This window comes from Lissotriton helveticus, chromosome 6, assembly GCF_964261635.1.
Source record: "Lissotriton helveticus chromosome 6, aLisHel1.1, whole genome shotgun sequence".
Classification (NCBI taxonomy): domain Eukaryota; kingdom Metazoa; phylum Chordata; class Amphibia; order Caudata; family Salamandridae; genus Lissotriton; species Lissotriton helveticus.
Genome location: NC_136067.1, coordinates 181,804,516 through 181,820,747, shown reverse-complemented (window position 1 = coordinate 181,820,747; position 16,232 = coordinate 181,804,516).

The following is a 16,232-nucleotide window of genomic DNA, read 5'->3' as shown; positions in this document are numbered from 1 at the left end:
TTGATCAATTAAACAATTAACATACTCCATAAATACTCGCCGCCCGCAGCCTCCGACATATCCACGGAAGCCGCAGACGAAGGAGGAAGCACGAGCGTGCGAGGGGCCCAGTAAGTACGGCATAGCCGTCTCAATAGGATGAACCTTGTATCCCAGCCAGCACTTGATCTGGTGATATTTGGAGAACATCTGATGGGATAGAATTACAATGCAGTCCCTCTTCTTCTTCCCCTCTGCAGTTGGGACCCCACCTTACCCTTCTGTCTAAAGCTGGCTCATGGGGCATTGACTCCTCCATTGATAAGTATGAATTTGAATACCTCAACCCCTGGCTATTAACATCCCCTATGTGTAACTTTTCTGTGTGTGACTGTGTGTTTCTTCAGGATGTGCTTCGATATCCTTCACTGCTTACGCATGATCCCAACATTCCAAACTGGTATATATGTTTGTGTGTCTCTTTCTCCCTTACAGGTGACTTAGAGTTAAGCGCACATTGGGATCGGCGCAATTATAATTAGTTTTTCTTATCTTGCAGGCATACTACATTATTAGTGTGGAAGCATAAATGTGTTGTAATTATTAATTGTAGTTACACACATAGTTTACCCCTTTTTTTCACTTTTTTTGTATATACACTTTTTCTACCTCTGTGGAGAAACACTAGTGAGTGACAGGGGGATCTTCCCCTAGGTCCTGACGAAGAGGCCCCGCGCCTCGAAACATGTTGACCCACATAGGAGAGAGAGCCCATTAATTTGCTCCATCTCTCCGCTTCACTTTTCTTTTAATAATACCAGCCAGTGTTTAATAAAATTTCTTTTTTCCACTAGGCCAGGTATTTTTTTAATGACTCACTCTTATATCACTCCTGACCCCACTGACACTCACTCCCAACACATAGCACCTCCACCTAAAGGTGCTCCAGCGTATCCGCTTGTCGCAGCACTGCCCCGCCTCGCAGCGGGACGGGAAGACCCCGATGATGAAGCATGACACCAAGGGCCCTTTTGGTGTGTGAGGGGTATTTTAACAAAGAAGGTGTATTCCAATGACATCCGGATATACACCCACCCATTGTGAGGTGACATTCGTATTTACACCAGACTCCAAAGGAACAGCGTATATATATATATATATATATATATTTATATTTATATTTAGCCACCAAACAGAATACGCTCGCACTCTCCCAGATAAGTTATTTCATTAAAGGTTTATTTTCAATGCTTCTGCCATCAATAGCTCTCTCCACACCTACGCGTTTCGACCAGCAGGTCTTGGTCACAGTGTAAAACATTAGTCCTACATTCATTTCTTTAATGGAGTACCCAGGTATAATCTGGTAAATTGATGAATGGACACTGTGCCAAGAAAATATTTCTCTGATGAAAATTAGGGCACTAAGACCCAGAAATAGAGACTCCACATAATCCGGTTGAGTTCATAAATGGACACAGTGCCAAGAAATATGAACTAATACTTGCTACTAGGTAGAAACCAGTAGCAGTTGGACAGGACTTTCCTGCAACAAACAACTGGGACATTGATATATATATATATATTTGCCAAATGATAATCACACATGCACATATAGGCATAATGCGCCAAATTACATCACACAATGCATTTATGTACCCAAAATACAGTTATGTGAAGAGAATACCATGTGAAAGAAATGTTTTATACTACCAGACCCAGAATGCACCATAATATGCTGACTGGTATTACTGGTATAAAATGAAGAATTGAATGTAGGACTAATGTTTTACACTGTGACCAAGACCTGCCGGTCGAAACGCGTAGGTGTGGAGAGAGCTGTTGATGGCAGAAGCCTTGAAAATAAACCTTTAATGAAATAACGTATCTGGGAGAGTGCGAGCGTATTCTGTTTGGTGACTAATTGAATTTGGGGAAGGTCCGTCCCCACAGATTCCACCTGCTGTGAGAAGCGCACCCTCCGCTGTGGACGAATTTAGTGAATATATATATATATATATATATATTTTTTTTTATATATATATATATATATTACCTACTGGCGGTCGCCAGTAGGTAGTTATAGTTAGGACCCAGTTTCCATAGGAAATCCGCAATATTCTATTGGGAATAACTTTGGCGCCGGTGGACGAATTTTTGCAAATTTCTCGAAGAAGAGGGCCCGCTCCGCTCTGCTCCTTCCCTGAAAGTTTGGGGGGGATTCGTCAAGCGGGGGCCGAGATAAAAGTGGGGTCCCAAAACGTGTTTTCTCCATGTTAATTTCCATAGGGCGGTTGGACTCACTTTTAGCCCGAACAGCTGAATAGATTCCCACCAAACTTGGCAAAATTGTAGGGACTGGTAGCCCGATGTGCCTTTGCTATGTCTCAAGATATGTGCTCCAGAGGATTTTGAATAATTTAGGTTAAAAAAAATATATATCTATAAGCACGCCCCGGTACGCGCACAGGGGTGCGTACCAGCGCGCTACGCGAGTACGCGAGCGGAAAGCTGATTGGCTCTCGGGTGTCTGTCAACATTCCAAACAGTCCGGAGAGGCCGCCATCTTGTGTCTCGGTAGGATCGAGACATAAGAGGTGGCAAAAACAAAGGGGGAAATGACCAAAAAGGGGCAGGGTAGACCCCCCTGACCCCCTAGGTTTGATGTGGGGACTATAAAAGGGCCCCGTGGGGGGAAAAAGAAAAATTCGATTTTCGCGGGGGTAGCGCCCGGTACGCGCACCGGAGAGCGTGCCGGGGAGCGTACCATGGGGAAAACCCAGTGAAACAGTAAAATAATAATTTAAAGTGCTTAGAGGTTGGGTAGCTCTGAATAGAGTTATTGTGTTGTATGGGTGATTTAAGTACCAACATGTAGGTACCAATGCAGAGTCTTAAATTCAATGTACACCGTCTTTTCTGTAGATATCTTGCATGTTGTTACAGAAGTTATTGTGGTATATGGAATCCATACCATAGTCTGTCAGGAAAGCAGAAACAGATCCTTTAAGCACTCCCTGAGAAGGCCTAGGGGATTATGGGTAGTCTACCCTGCTCCCTTATGATGTTTTAAAATTGCACAGTATACTGTAAGTCTCACTTTATATTATAATCATTTTGGTACTACTTCATGAATTACATATAAAAATGAATAATGTCTCAAACTATTTTTAATTATTAAATAAAAAATTATTGTTTAGAATTTTCATAGTTTAATAAAACTTCCAGCATCAGATGATCTGGAATCTCCTCAAAATTGCATGATTCAATATTTTGTAAACACTCAATAAATTGTTGGTCCAGAGACTCATCCATAAAATCCTCGTCAACACAAAAAAAATTTATTGATCGATTAGGCAAAGCAAGCACGTGGCTCCCCACAACCGGAGATCACCACCACATATCATGAAACATTTCAGTATTGTTGCATAGCTTAATCAATGAAAGAGGAGAAAACAAACCCCCCACCCCCACCTCCACCCCCTCACCCCAACCACCCAACTTCCCTTCTACCCACCCCTTATCCCTCCCTAACCCCTTGCACGTGATCACAACAAACTGTCAGTGTTCGGCATTAGTGCGCTTAATAGGGCGCAACCCCTTGGGCTCGAGGGTCCTCCTCCACTTGCACATCCTCTTCTTGGGTTGCCGTGATATCGGGATAGAGCAGTTTGACGTAGGAGACAAACACCGGGCCCAAGTTTAAGTGCGGCAGGAGCGCAAACAGGTAATTCCAGCTGACCGAATCAAAGGCTCTATCTATATCCGCTAGCAGTAGGGCCGCACGTTCTCCCTTGGCCCTCATGGCATCTATCGCTGCCTGTGCCCGCCTGATATTATGCCTTGTTGCCCTATGTGGCATAAAGCCAGCCTGATCCGGGTGGACCAGGTCAGTCACATATGGAAGCAGTCGGTTCGCCAGGGCCTTAGCCAGCAGCTTGGCCTCGATATTGAGTAAGGAGATCGGGCGATAAGAATCCGGTCTGTCAGGGGGCCTCCCGGGCTTCTGAAAGACCACCACTTCGGCGTGTCATCAATCAGCAGGCAGTCTACCCTGTGATCGCGCCACCTCCAGCGCGGCTCGGTAGTGGGACCCCAGTTGGAGATGGAAAGTTTTATAGAATTCGCACGGGAAGCCACTCGGTCCCGGTGCCTTCCCCGTATTAAGCTGTCCCAGCGCGTCTCCCAGTTCCTCCGCCGTAAGGGGGAGGTCTAGCGCTTTCCTGGTTTCATCGGAGACCGCCTTCGGAGGCAAGTCTCCAATGAATTTATCGATCGCATCGGCTGAGAGGCAGTCCCGTGGAGCATATTGCTCCCTATAGTAGTGGGCGAAGCTCGCTGCCAGTTCTGACGGGTCCGTGATCACCACGCTGTTTCCATCGGTGAGGCCCGGAAGCGTAATCGGCTGGAAGGTACGTTGACACAGCCTATGGAGCATAGTACAGGACTTGTCTCCCCATTGGTAGATTCTGCTCCGCGTGGCCAGCCAAGCTTGCCGAGCCTCATTCAACATCACAGATGCATATGATTGTTGTGCCTGCAGGAGCAGCCTCACCGCCACCTCATCCCCACCCCCCGACACTGATGTTCTAGATTTTCCACCTGCGCCGCTGCCTCAGTGATGGCCTCCCCACGCTTACGGCGCGCCGCCGCACACCATGCAATATCCACCCCTCTTAAGGTGGGCTTCATGGCTTCCCAAACCACGACTGCATCTATCCCCTCCACCAGATTCTCCTGCCAATAATGCGCAATCGCACCTCGCAGGTGTTGGACATAGTCGGCCTGTTGAAGGTGCCACGAGGACATTCTCCAGCGGAACGGCTGACGTGCCCTCTGTAGTCCCACCCTAACGGCCACCGGGGAGTGATCGGACAATCCTCTAGGTAGGATCCCAGCCTCCCACACCCTGTTCAGGAAAGCATGGGGCACAAAGATATAATCCAGGTGTGAAAACGACCCATGCATTGCCGATACATACGTAAAGTCTCGCACCCTGGGATGCATATGGCGGCACACATCTACCCAGCCCATCCCTTCCACCATTACATTCAACCTGGTAGGGGCAGCCGCTGTCAACACCCCCTGCAATCTCCGACGATCCATACATACGTCCATCACTTCATTCCAATCTCCTCCCAGCACTGCCAAGGACTCCGGGATGTCCGCCCACACTGCAAACAATTTCTCAGACAGGGACCATTGCAATGGGGGAGGGGCATAGACACTACCAAAGACCACTGGTTCAGTCCCCACCATCCCCTTAATAAAAATGTATCGACCCTGTGGGTCAGACCACTGTTTCTCATGGACGTACGCCAGCCTGCGGTGTACCAACACATCAACCCCTCTGGACCCCCTCGAGAATCCAGCATGATAAACTTGCTGATAGCCAAACCTCTGCAGGGTAAGCACTTTCGTCCCCATCATGTGAGTTTCTTGCAACAAAAGTACATCCGCAGCCTCCCTCTTCCCCCACCGCAAGATAGCGCCCCGCTTGATCTTATCGAGCATCCCCCTTACATTCCAAGTTATCACTCGCATGGACTCCCTAAGGAGCCCCGATGGCGGTGTGTCAGCCATAATCGAATGAAATGGACCCATCTGGCCTCCAGCGCCACGCCCGAGCACACATCACAATCATTGGCAAAGCATTGGGAATCACGTGCATTTCCCCCCATCTGCCCCCACGCCCCTTAACAACAACAGCTTCCCCCCCACCCCAACCCCAACCAGCCCCTCCCAGGCCCATTCATATGTGTTTTTGTCATGTCATTTACCTCAGGATATTTAGACAGGGCTACAGCCCAAATGGCTCAATGGAATTCCACCAAATTTGGGAAAATGGTAGGGACTGGTATGTAGTAGGGCCTATTCTATATTTGGTGAAAGTCTCTCCAGTGGTTTTTATGTAAATTAACTTTCAAATTTTTTGGGGGAGCGCTTACCGGTGCGCGCCCCGGTACGCTCACCGGCAGCGCTACGGGAGTCCTCCATCTTGTGTTTCGGAAGAATTGAGACACAAGATGGAGGATAAACAATGTTGGGAATGGGTAAAAGGGGGCACGGTAGACACTCCCTGACCCCCTAGGTTTTCTGAGGGGGGCTTAGGAGGCCCATATAGGCCCCCCCCAAAAAATATTTTTTAATTTTCGCGGCGTGAGCGCCCGGTACGCGCACCGGGAAGCGTACCGGGGAGCGCACCGGGAAGCGTACCGGGGAGCGTACTTTGGTGAAAAACAGTGAAAAAAGTTAGAGTAAAGTAATCATTTTGAGTGATCAGAGGTAGGGTAGCCCTGAAAAGAGCTTTTGGGTTCTGTGGCTGATTTAGGTACCTACAAGTAGGTTCCAATGCACAGTCTTAAATTTAGGAGGAATATTCTATTCCCTCATCTGAGAAATGCACACCATCTCCTCTGTAGATATCTTGCATGTTGTAACGCAAGTTATTGTTGTATATTGAACCCATTCCATAGTCTCTCATGTAAGCAGAAATAGATTTATTCACATGTTTCCGTGCTTTCTCAAATTGTGGACAAAATTGGTTGGACCACTTCCATTTCTGTCTTTGGCATATATTGGAATATACCAAGGCAGTTTGTGGAAAAAGTGTCATCAATTGCCCAAAGGTGTCCTTTAAAAGCATTTCCAGACCTACCCCAGTCAAAGTGCCTAGGTCATTTCCACCACAGTGCAAAATTATGAGGTCAGGGTGTGGCAGATGGTAAAAGGTTTTCACCAATGGTATCAATTGATGACATCTCAATCCTCTTTGGCCAATCCACTTGATGTCTACATTTGGTAAATCAAGGTTGTGAAAATTTCTGATAGCTGCATACCTTTGAGCCCAGTGGATGTAGCTATGTCCAATAATCCAAACAGAATACATGGTGAGAGGAGGTTCTGGTGCAGTCAGATGAAGTGTGGGAATGAAATGGCAGTTGGAACAGTAGGAGTTTGTAAAAAAAACTGTGGAGTTTCTGTGCTCTTGAATCACAAGCAATGATTGGTGGATTCAGATAGTTGAAAACTGAAAGTTAGGGTGCATGGTTCTGTTCTGTGAAAGAAGTAATGTGTATGGTTAAGAAAAAGTCATTGAAAGAAACATTGTACCGGATAAGCTGGTGTATTGAGAGGTCAAACATCCTTGCTGAGTTCATTTGCAACATTGTAGAATAAACTTTTAACCCTGAGAGCTCAGTGAGGAGGGAGTTGCTATGGTAACAGGTAGAAAGGGCTGAGGGGGGAAGGGTGTTGGTTTGAAAATAGAGAGGGAAGAGTTTTAATTGGTTAACATGAGGGATATATGTGTAGAATTAGAGGTTTTCTGTGCCATTCATGGTTGCAGTGCCTGGAGTGCATACCTTTTGCTCTGCTAAAGAAATATTGGTGTGTGTGTCTGACACTGTTCTCAATCTCCCAAAGCATTTGTAAAGGTGAGTAATGATTCATTTAATATAGATAGAGACTTGTATACTCTATGGAGAAGATTTGGAATCAAAATGTGGTTTTTTAATGTTGCTTTGTGTCATGTTTTTGTTAATGCTTGGTAAAAGGTTTTTGCTGCATAGAGGAAATGTATTTTGTAAAATTGTGAAGTTTCAGTAGTGACATGGAATGCTTGTACATAGGACCTGTGCTGTGTTTCTTAAATGTGATGTGAAAAACGATTTTGGGGAAAATGAATGGAGTTTACATTTTTGAGAAGGAATAAATAGTGTCTACATGATTAAAGAAATATATTTGAACCTTTCACAATCATGTCATCTGTGTTACCTCAGATTAGGAAGCAGATTGAGCTTCTTTCTTGTTGGTTTGTGTCATGTTTTTTGATAATGCTTGGTATCAACATTTGCAAGATAGAGGAATTGTATTTTGTGAAATAGTAAGGTTTCAGTAGTGAAATTGAATGCTAGTACATTAGACCTGCGGTCTGCTTCTAAAATGTTATTTAAAAAACGATTTTGGGGCAAATGAATGGCTTTTACATTTTTGAGAAGGAATAAATAGTGTCTGCATGATTAAATAAATTTATTTGAACCTTTCACAATCATGTCACCTGTGTTACCTCAGATTAGGAAGCAGATTGAGCTTCTTTCTTGTTGGTTTGTGTCATGTTTTTGATAAAGCTTGGTATGAACATTTGCAAGATAGAGGAATTGTATTTTGTAAAATAGTAATGTTTCACTAGTGAAAATGAATGCTTGTACATAGGATCTGCGCACTGTTTCTTAAATGGTTTTTAAAAAACTATTTTGGGGCAAATGAATGGCTTTTACATTTTTGAGAAGGAATAAATAGTGTCTGCATGATTAAATACATATATTTGAAGCTTTCACAATGATGTCACCTGTGTTACCTCAAATTAGGAAGCAGATTGAGCTTTTTTCTTGTTGAATTGTGTCATGGTTTCCGATAATGCTTGGTAGCAATGTTTGCAAGATAGAGGAATTGTATATTATAAAATAGTAATGTTTCACTAGTGAAATGGAATGCTTGTACATAGGATCTGCGCACTGTTTCTTAAATGTTATTTAAAAAACGATTTTGGGGCAAATGAATGGCTTTTACATTTTTGAGAAGGAATAAATAGTGTCTGCATGATTAAATAAATATATTTGAAGCTTTCACAATGATGTCACCTGTGTTACCTCAGATTAGGAAGTAGATTGAGCTTCTTTCTTGTTGGTTTGTGTAATGTTTTTTGATAATGCTTGATATCAACATTTGCAAGGTAGAGGAATTGTATTTTGTAAAATAGTAATGTTTCACTAGTGAAATGGAATGCTTGTACATAGGACGAGCGCTCTGTTTCTTAAATGTTATTGGAAAAACGATTTTGGGGCAAATGAATAGCTTTTACATTTTTTAGAAGGAATAAATAGTGTCTGCAAGATTAAATAGATATATTTGAACCTTTCACAATCATGTCACCTGTGTTTCCTCAGATTAGGAAGTAGATTGTGCAGATGAGGTGAGGCCTGTATCCAAGAGTGCAGTGGAGAGGACTCACCTCCTCTGATACTTGGACAAGCCTCACCTCCTCCGTGCCCCCTGGACAGGCCTCAATCTATTGGGTATAATAGATGGTAACAGGGTGCAGATGAGGTGAGGCCTGTCCAGGGGTGTAGGTGAGGTAAGGCCTGTCCAGGGGTGCAGATGAGGTGAGGCCTGTTCAGGGTTGCAGATGAGGTGAGGCTTGTCCATGGGTGCAGAGGAGAGGAGGCCTGTGTTCAAGAGTGTAGTGGGAGAGAGGCCTGTCCAGGGTTGCAAAGGAGGTGATGCCTGTGTCTAAGAGTGCAGTGGGGGAGAGGCCTCATGAAGTCCATTCCACTGCCCTCTCAGACACAGGCCTCAACACCTCTGCTCCCCAGGACAGGCCTGACCTCATCTGTACTCCTGGTCAGGTCTCACCTCATCTGCATCCTGTTACTATCTATTTTACCCAATATATTGAGGCCTGTCCAGGGGGCATGGAGGAGGTGAGGCTTGTATAGGTGTCAGAGGAGGTGAGTCCTGTCCACAGCACTCTTGGACACAAGACTTACCTCTTCTGCACCCCTGGACAGGCCTCACCTCATCTGCTCAATCTGCTTACTAATCGAATGTTTGTACATAGGACGAGCGCTCTGTTTCTTAAATGTTATTGGAAAAACGATTTTGGGGCAAATGAATAGCTTTTACATTTTTGAGAAGGAATAAATAGTGTCTGCAAGATTAAATAGATATATTTGAACCTTTCACAATCATGTCACCTGTGTTTCTTCAGATTAGGAAGTAGATTGTGCAGATGAGGTGAGGCATGTCCAGGGGTGCAGAGGAGGTGAGGCCTGTATCTAAGAGTGCAGTGGAGAGGACTCACCTCCTCTGACACTTGGACAAGCCTCACCTCCTCCGTGCCCCCTGGACAGGCCTCAATCTATTGGGTAGAATAGATGGTAACAGGGTGCAGATGAGGTGAGGCCGGTCCAGGGATGTAGATGAGGTGAGGCCTGTGCAGGGGTGCAGATAAGGTGAGGCCTGTTCAGGGTTGCAGATGAGGTGAGGCATGTACACGGGTGCAGAGGAGATGAGGCCTGTGTTCAAGAGTGTAGTGGGAGAGAGGCCTGTCCAGGGGTGCAGAGGAGGCGAGGCCTGTATCTAAGAGTGCAGTGGAGAGGACTCACCTCCTCTGACACTTGGACAAGCCTCACCTCCTCCGTGCCCCCTGGACAGGCCTCAAATTATTGGGTATAATAGATGGTTACAGGGTGCAGATGAGGTGAGGCCGGTCCAGGGGTGTAGATGAGGTGAGGCCTGTGCAGGGGTGCAGATAAGGTGAGGCCTGTTCAGGGTTGCAGATGAGGTGAGGCATGTCCACGGGTGCAGAGGAGATGAGGCCTGTGTTCAAGAGTGTAGTGGGAGAGAGGCCTGTCCAGGGGTGTAAAGGAGGTGAGGCCTGTGTCTAAGAGTGCAGAGGGGGAGAGGCTTCATGACGTCCATTCCACTGCCCTCTTAGACCCAGGCCTCAACACCTCTGCTCCCCAGGACAGGCCTGACCTCATCTGTACTCCTGGTCAGGTCTCACCTCATCTGCATCCTGTTACTATCTATTTTACCCAATAGATTGAGGCCTGTCCAGGGGGCACAGAGGAGGTGAGGCTTGTCTAGGGGTCAGAGGAGGTGAGTTCTGTCCACAGCACTCTTGGACACAGGACTTACCTCCTCTGCACCCCTGGACAGGCCTCACCTCATCTGCACAATCTGTTTACTAATCTGAGGAAACACAGGTGACATGATTGTGAAATGTACTAATATATTTTTTTAATCATGCAGATACTATCTAATCCTTGTCAATAATGTAAAACCAATTCATGTGCCCGAATTATTTTTTTAAATAACATTTACAAAACAGAGCACGGGTCATATGTATAAGCATTTCATTACACTACTGAAACCTCACTCATTTAGAAAATATAATTCCTTTATGCACCAACATTTCTTTACCAAGCATTATCAACACTGTATTAGTCTCTATTATATTCTCTTCCTGACTTACTCTATTTTTCCACCTGTCCCCTTCTAACACCCTCTCTCTGACGTATTCCTTTTTACATCCTGACTCTGTGTTACACTCTCTTACACTCTCTCTTTGACTTACTTTCTCTTACACCCTGTCTCTAATTTATTCCCTCTCTCTCTTTTTTATAGCAATTTGTAAGTCATACTTTCTCTTACATCTTCCTACTGATTTACTCCGTCTTACAACCTTTCTCTTTGTAACATTCTCTCCCAGACTTATTCCCTATTACACCTTTTGTCTGTTTTACACCCTTTCCCCCTCTTTCTGACTTTTTTATTCTCTTCCTCTCTTCCTATTACACCCTCTGTCTGACTTACTCCTTGTTACATCCACTCTCTGATTTACTTCCTCTTACACCCTCTCTCAAACTTACTCTCTCTCTCTCCCTTTTACAGCCTCTCTCTGTTTTAGTTTCTTTTACATCCTCTCCCCTTCTAACACCCTCTCTCTGTCTTACATCCTCTTACACCCTTTCCCTGTCTTCCACCCTGTTACACCCTTTTTCTGACTTACTCCCTTTCTCACTTTCTTTGACTTACTCCCTCTCCCTATTACATCCTTTCTCTGTCTTACAACATATTATACACTCTCTCTGTCTTACTCCTTCTCTATGTTTTACTCCCTCTACCTGTTTCTTTGTCTGACTCTCTCTGTGTCTTTGTGTTACTCCCTCTAGCTCTTTTTCTCTGTCTTACTCCTAGTTACATAGTTCCTGTGGTATAAATTTAGATATGTTGTAAACTAGTGTTTATATTGTTTGCTTATTGTCATTGCTTTGTTGTTTGGTAATAGTGGTCTATAATGTGTTATTTTTTTTGTTTACCACAGATTGAAATCAAGATTTTGATAGTAAGGAAATATGCCCTCAAGGCAGAGGAGAAGGAAAGATGCCAAGCGGAAAAAATCAAAAACAGCAACGGAATTGAAGCACACCCCTATAACAAATACTTCAAAAAACACCAAAAAAGCTCCTGGTAAGACAACTAAGCCTTTTTTTCGGAACATATGTAGATACAAAAAAATGTTAATGGAAATGTGAATATAGAGAAGGAGAGAGCAAATTTGAAAAAGAAGGAGAGCCCCCCCAAAAATGTTAATACTGGAGCAGGAGAGAACAGTATGTATAGGAATAGAAGGCAAAACCAATTTACGGACATTCGTAGACGAATGTTTCGCAATAGGGTAGTTTTAAATTTGTTAAAAAATATTAAGAAAGGTAAACAGAGAGCTGCTTTTTACAAGAAAAAGAAAAGTGTAGAGAAGATTGTTGATCAGGCTTTTGAAGTTAAGAAAAAATTATTTATTTTAGTAATCAATAGAATTAGGATACTTAACAAGGCAATTGATGTTTTCAAATCAAACAGTAGATGCAAAAGAATAATTAATCGGACTAATTTTTGTAAAGTTTTTTCTGGAGAATGGATGCATAGTTGTGAGCCATTTTTTAATGAGGAGAGTTACTTCCAGGAGAATGTTTTGGTGCATGCAGTTGACACCAGTGGTCGAGCATATGAGGTGAAAGACGGTTGTCCGATTGAAAAAGAGAAACTTGTGTCTAGAGATGCAGAGGAGGTGTTAGCTGGTGAAGTTTTAGGGAGACGTACTAAGGGTCCTGTGTACACTTGGAAGTGTAGTAGTATTTGTAGTGTGCGACAGGATTCAATTGATTTGCTTCGTAATTTCTTACGGACATATAGTAGGAAAAGTCTAAAACAGAAAATGAAGATGTTGCAAGACTTAGATCCTTGCAAAGTGAGAGAAAACACAGGTTTGCATGGGCATTCACTGGCTTGTCTTTCTAGAAAAGTATGTCAGAGTGTATTTCATCATATTAGGATGTTAGCAGTGCATCATACTAAAATGAGGAAATTAGTGAGAATGTTGTATTATGCAAAAAGTCCAGCACTTAAGCTTAAACAGTTAAACAGTGCTCTTTTGCATGGAGCTGAATTAGATGTGAAGAACATTTGTGAAGAAATTGAGTTAAGTTACTTTGGTGAAAAAGAGGACAGTGTAGAAATTGACACAGTAATAGAAGGTAATGTGGAAGACAATGTACAGATTTCAAGTACAGAAAAGTTTGACCAGGAAATTTCCAAGTTTAAGGTGAAATCAAGTGAAAGGCCAAATTTTAGTTGTGTGTGTTGTCGACGAACTCATTATAAGCATCAGACTAGATTAGTTGATTTATATGTAAAAAGCGAAAAGGTAAATAATAATGAGTGGAAGGATTTTGCAACTTATTTGTTGGTAGAAAATTGTTTTGATTTGGGTTCCGATCAACGTATTTGTAAATATTGTTATAATGAATTAAATGAAAACAGAATGCCTGCTAGAGCTGTTCATAATAATCTGGAGTTGGTAGACATTCCTTCTGAATTGATGGATTTAAATACCTATGAGTCTATTCTGATTCAATGTGTGCATCCTTTTCAGGCTATTGTTCGCATGGAGCCTAAGACAGGGAAATTGCCTCCTTTAGATTTACAGAGAGGATTAAAGGGAAGAGTTGTTTATTTGCCTCTAGATTTCAAGAAAAATATTGATACAATTGGTGTAGAAAAAGTGGAAGAGGAACCTCTGGTTATTCTAGTTAATGGGGTTCCGACAAAGAGTAAGAAAATCTGGCAAGATTTAGTGGATGTTAGGAAAGTCAAAAAGGCAACGTTGTATTTGGTCAAAAACAATGAGTACTACAAACATGTATGTGTTGGAGCAGAGGAAACAGTTGCAGAAGAAGACAGTGATTGTTCAGCCGGCCAAATTGAAAAAGTTGATGTGTCTAGAAGTGAAGAAATATATGAACATTATACTGTTCATCCTTTGCATTCCAAAGAAGTAATGGGGAATGCAATTGACTTGTTTCAAATGAAAGCAGCAAAAGGAAGTCCCATTAGTGTATGGGAAGAAAGTTTGGAAGCTCGTTGTTTTCCACAGTTATTTCCAACAGGTCAAGGTGGACGATATGACGATCGACCACTTCAAATTCCTGCATCTGAATACCGGACTTTAAGATTATATGCTGAAGATCTAAGGTTTCGTCAATGCATTCCGTATTTGTTTCATCTACTGTATGAAAGTGACTTGTCTGGGCTTTCTTATGCAGTGAACCATATACTGAAAAGTGGACCACATCTGCAAAATGTTTCGGCGAGTGACTTTATGGAGAAAGTCAATCTGCAAGACAGTATTTTGGAATCTCAGCTAATCAATCTCATGGCATGTCAACGTGGTACAAACGAGTAATGGTTCTGTCGTCATGGGGAATTGAAATGTATGCTAAGAAACTTAGGAACTCCTACATGGTTCCTCACTCTTAGCTGTGCTGAGTATGCATGGGACGACTTACTTCAATTTCTACAAGAGGCAAACGCAAACATACAAAATATGGAATTCAAAACACCTGGAGAACTATGTTCTTTGGATCCAGTGAATGTAAGCAAATATTTCAATCATAGATTTGAAGCTATGATGTCTTTTATTACCAACAAAAAAAATCCTCCCCTTGGAGAGGTTTTGGATTTCTTTTGGAGAAAGGAGTATCAAGCGAGAGGTGCTCCTCACATACATATGTTGTTGTCGATTAAAGATGCACCCAAATTTGGAACAGATTCGGATGAGACAGTGATGAGCTTCATTGAAGAGTATTCAACATGTGCTGTTCCGAAAACTACCGAAGAAAACAGTTTAAGGCAACAAGTTTTACGCTTTCAATCCCATCGCTGTGGAAAGTACTGTCGTCGAAAATTCAGAAACAAGGACAAGTTCTACACAAAATGTCGTTTTGGCTTTCCACGACCAGTGATTTCTAAAGGAAGAGTAAATAATTTGATGTCTTCACTGCGACATACTGTGACAAGGAAATCACCAAAAAATACATACAATTTAAAAAGAAACGAAGAGTCCAAGTATATCAACGACTACAACCCAGTGATTTTGTCCATGTGGAATGCTAACATGGATATTCAGTTCGTTGCTGACAACTCTATTGCTGTGGCTCTATATGTGACGTCTTACATCACAAAAAAAGAAAAGACAGAACTGAAGGAAATGTGGGAGGACATTTCACATGAAAAGAGTATAAGTAAAAAATGATACAGTTTCAGTCTGAAGATGTTGTCGCATCGAGAAATTGGAGCATATGAATGTTCTGATCGATTATCATCAGCAAGTCTCTATGCCAAATCTCGAACAATCATTTGGGCGAGTCTAGGTCTTGCTGCAACACGAAACCGAGTTTTGAAATCTGTACAAGAAATTGAGTATTTGGCGGAGAAAGAACCAGACAGTACATATATTTTGAAGACAAACATGTTGGATACATACTATCCAAATAGTAGTAGTCATCTTGAGAACAGTTGTTTGTATGAAGTTCTGCAAAACTATAGTTATAATAGGAACATCACAGAAGATATCAATAATGGAATATATGCTGTCATTGGGTGTGAAGGATGTCTAGTGAAGCAGAGAAAAGGCCATTTGATTAATCATTGAAAATTGAGTTGCGAATCTCCAGACAAAAGGGAATTTTACTATTTAGCTCTTTTGCAACTCTTTAAGCCATGGCGTACAGAAGAGGAACTACTTGGAGATTTTCTCTGTTACGAAGATTCTTTTAATGCAACCAAGGATACCATAGAATGTCCTGTTTTTCCAAATTATCTGCAAATGTTGAACGAAGAAATAGAGCAAGAAGCCACAATTGCTGTAGAGATTGCTAGAGACAGTTCTCAAGACAGTCAGAGTTCTACTTCATTGAGTCAGGATCCACTAGGAGGACCAATTATCCAAAATGAAGCTGCCACTGCCATGGATGAGGTGGAAAGAGCTATGGAACAAGCTCAAGAGGATGTAGTTAATTTAGAAGATTTGGTGAAACAACTAAACGTTGAGCAGAAACAGATATATGACGAAGTCACAGAACAGGTTGAACATGGATTCAGTCATGAGGAAAAAGAGTGCTCATGTACATCATTTAAGCCTGTCCGACTGTACGTGAGTGGAGAAGCGGGAACTGGAAAACGTTTTCTGATTAAAGCAATTGCAACTTATCTGCAGAAAAGGACTGAATCACCGCTGTCTTGTGTTGTTACCGCTCCAACTGGGCTGGCAGCACATAACATTAAAGGGATTACTTTACATCGTTTACTGATGCTACCAGTTGAGCATGATAATAAATTGCAATACCACA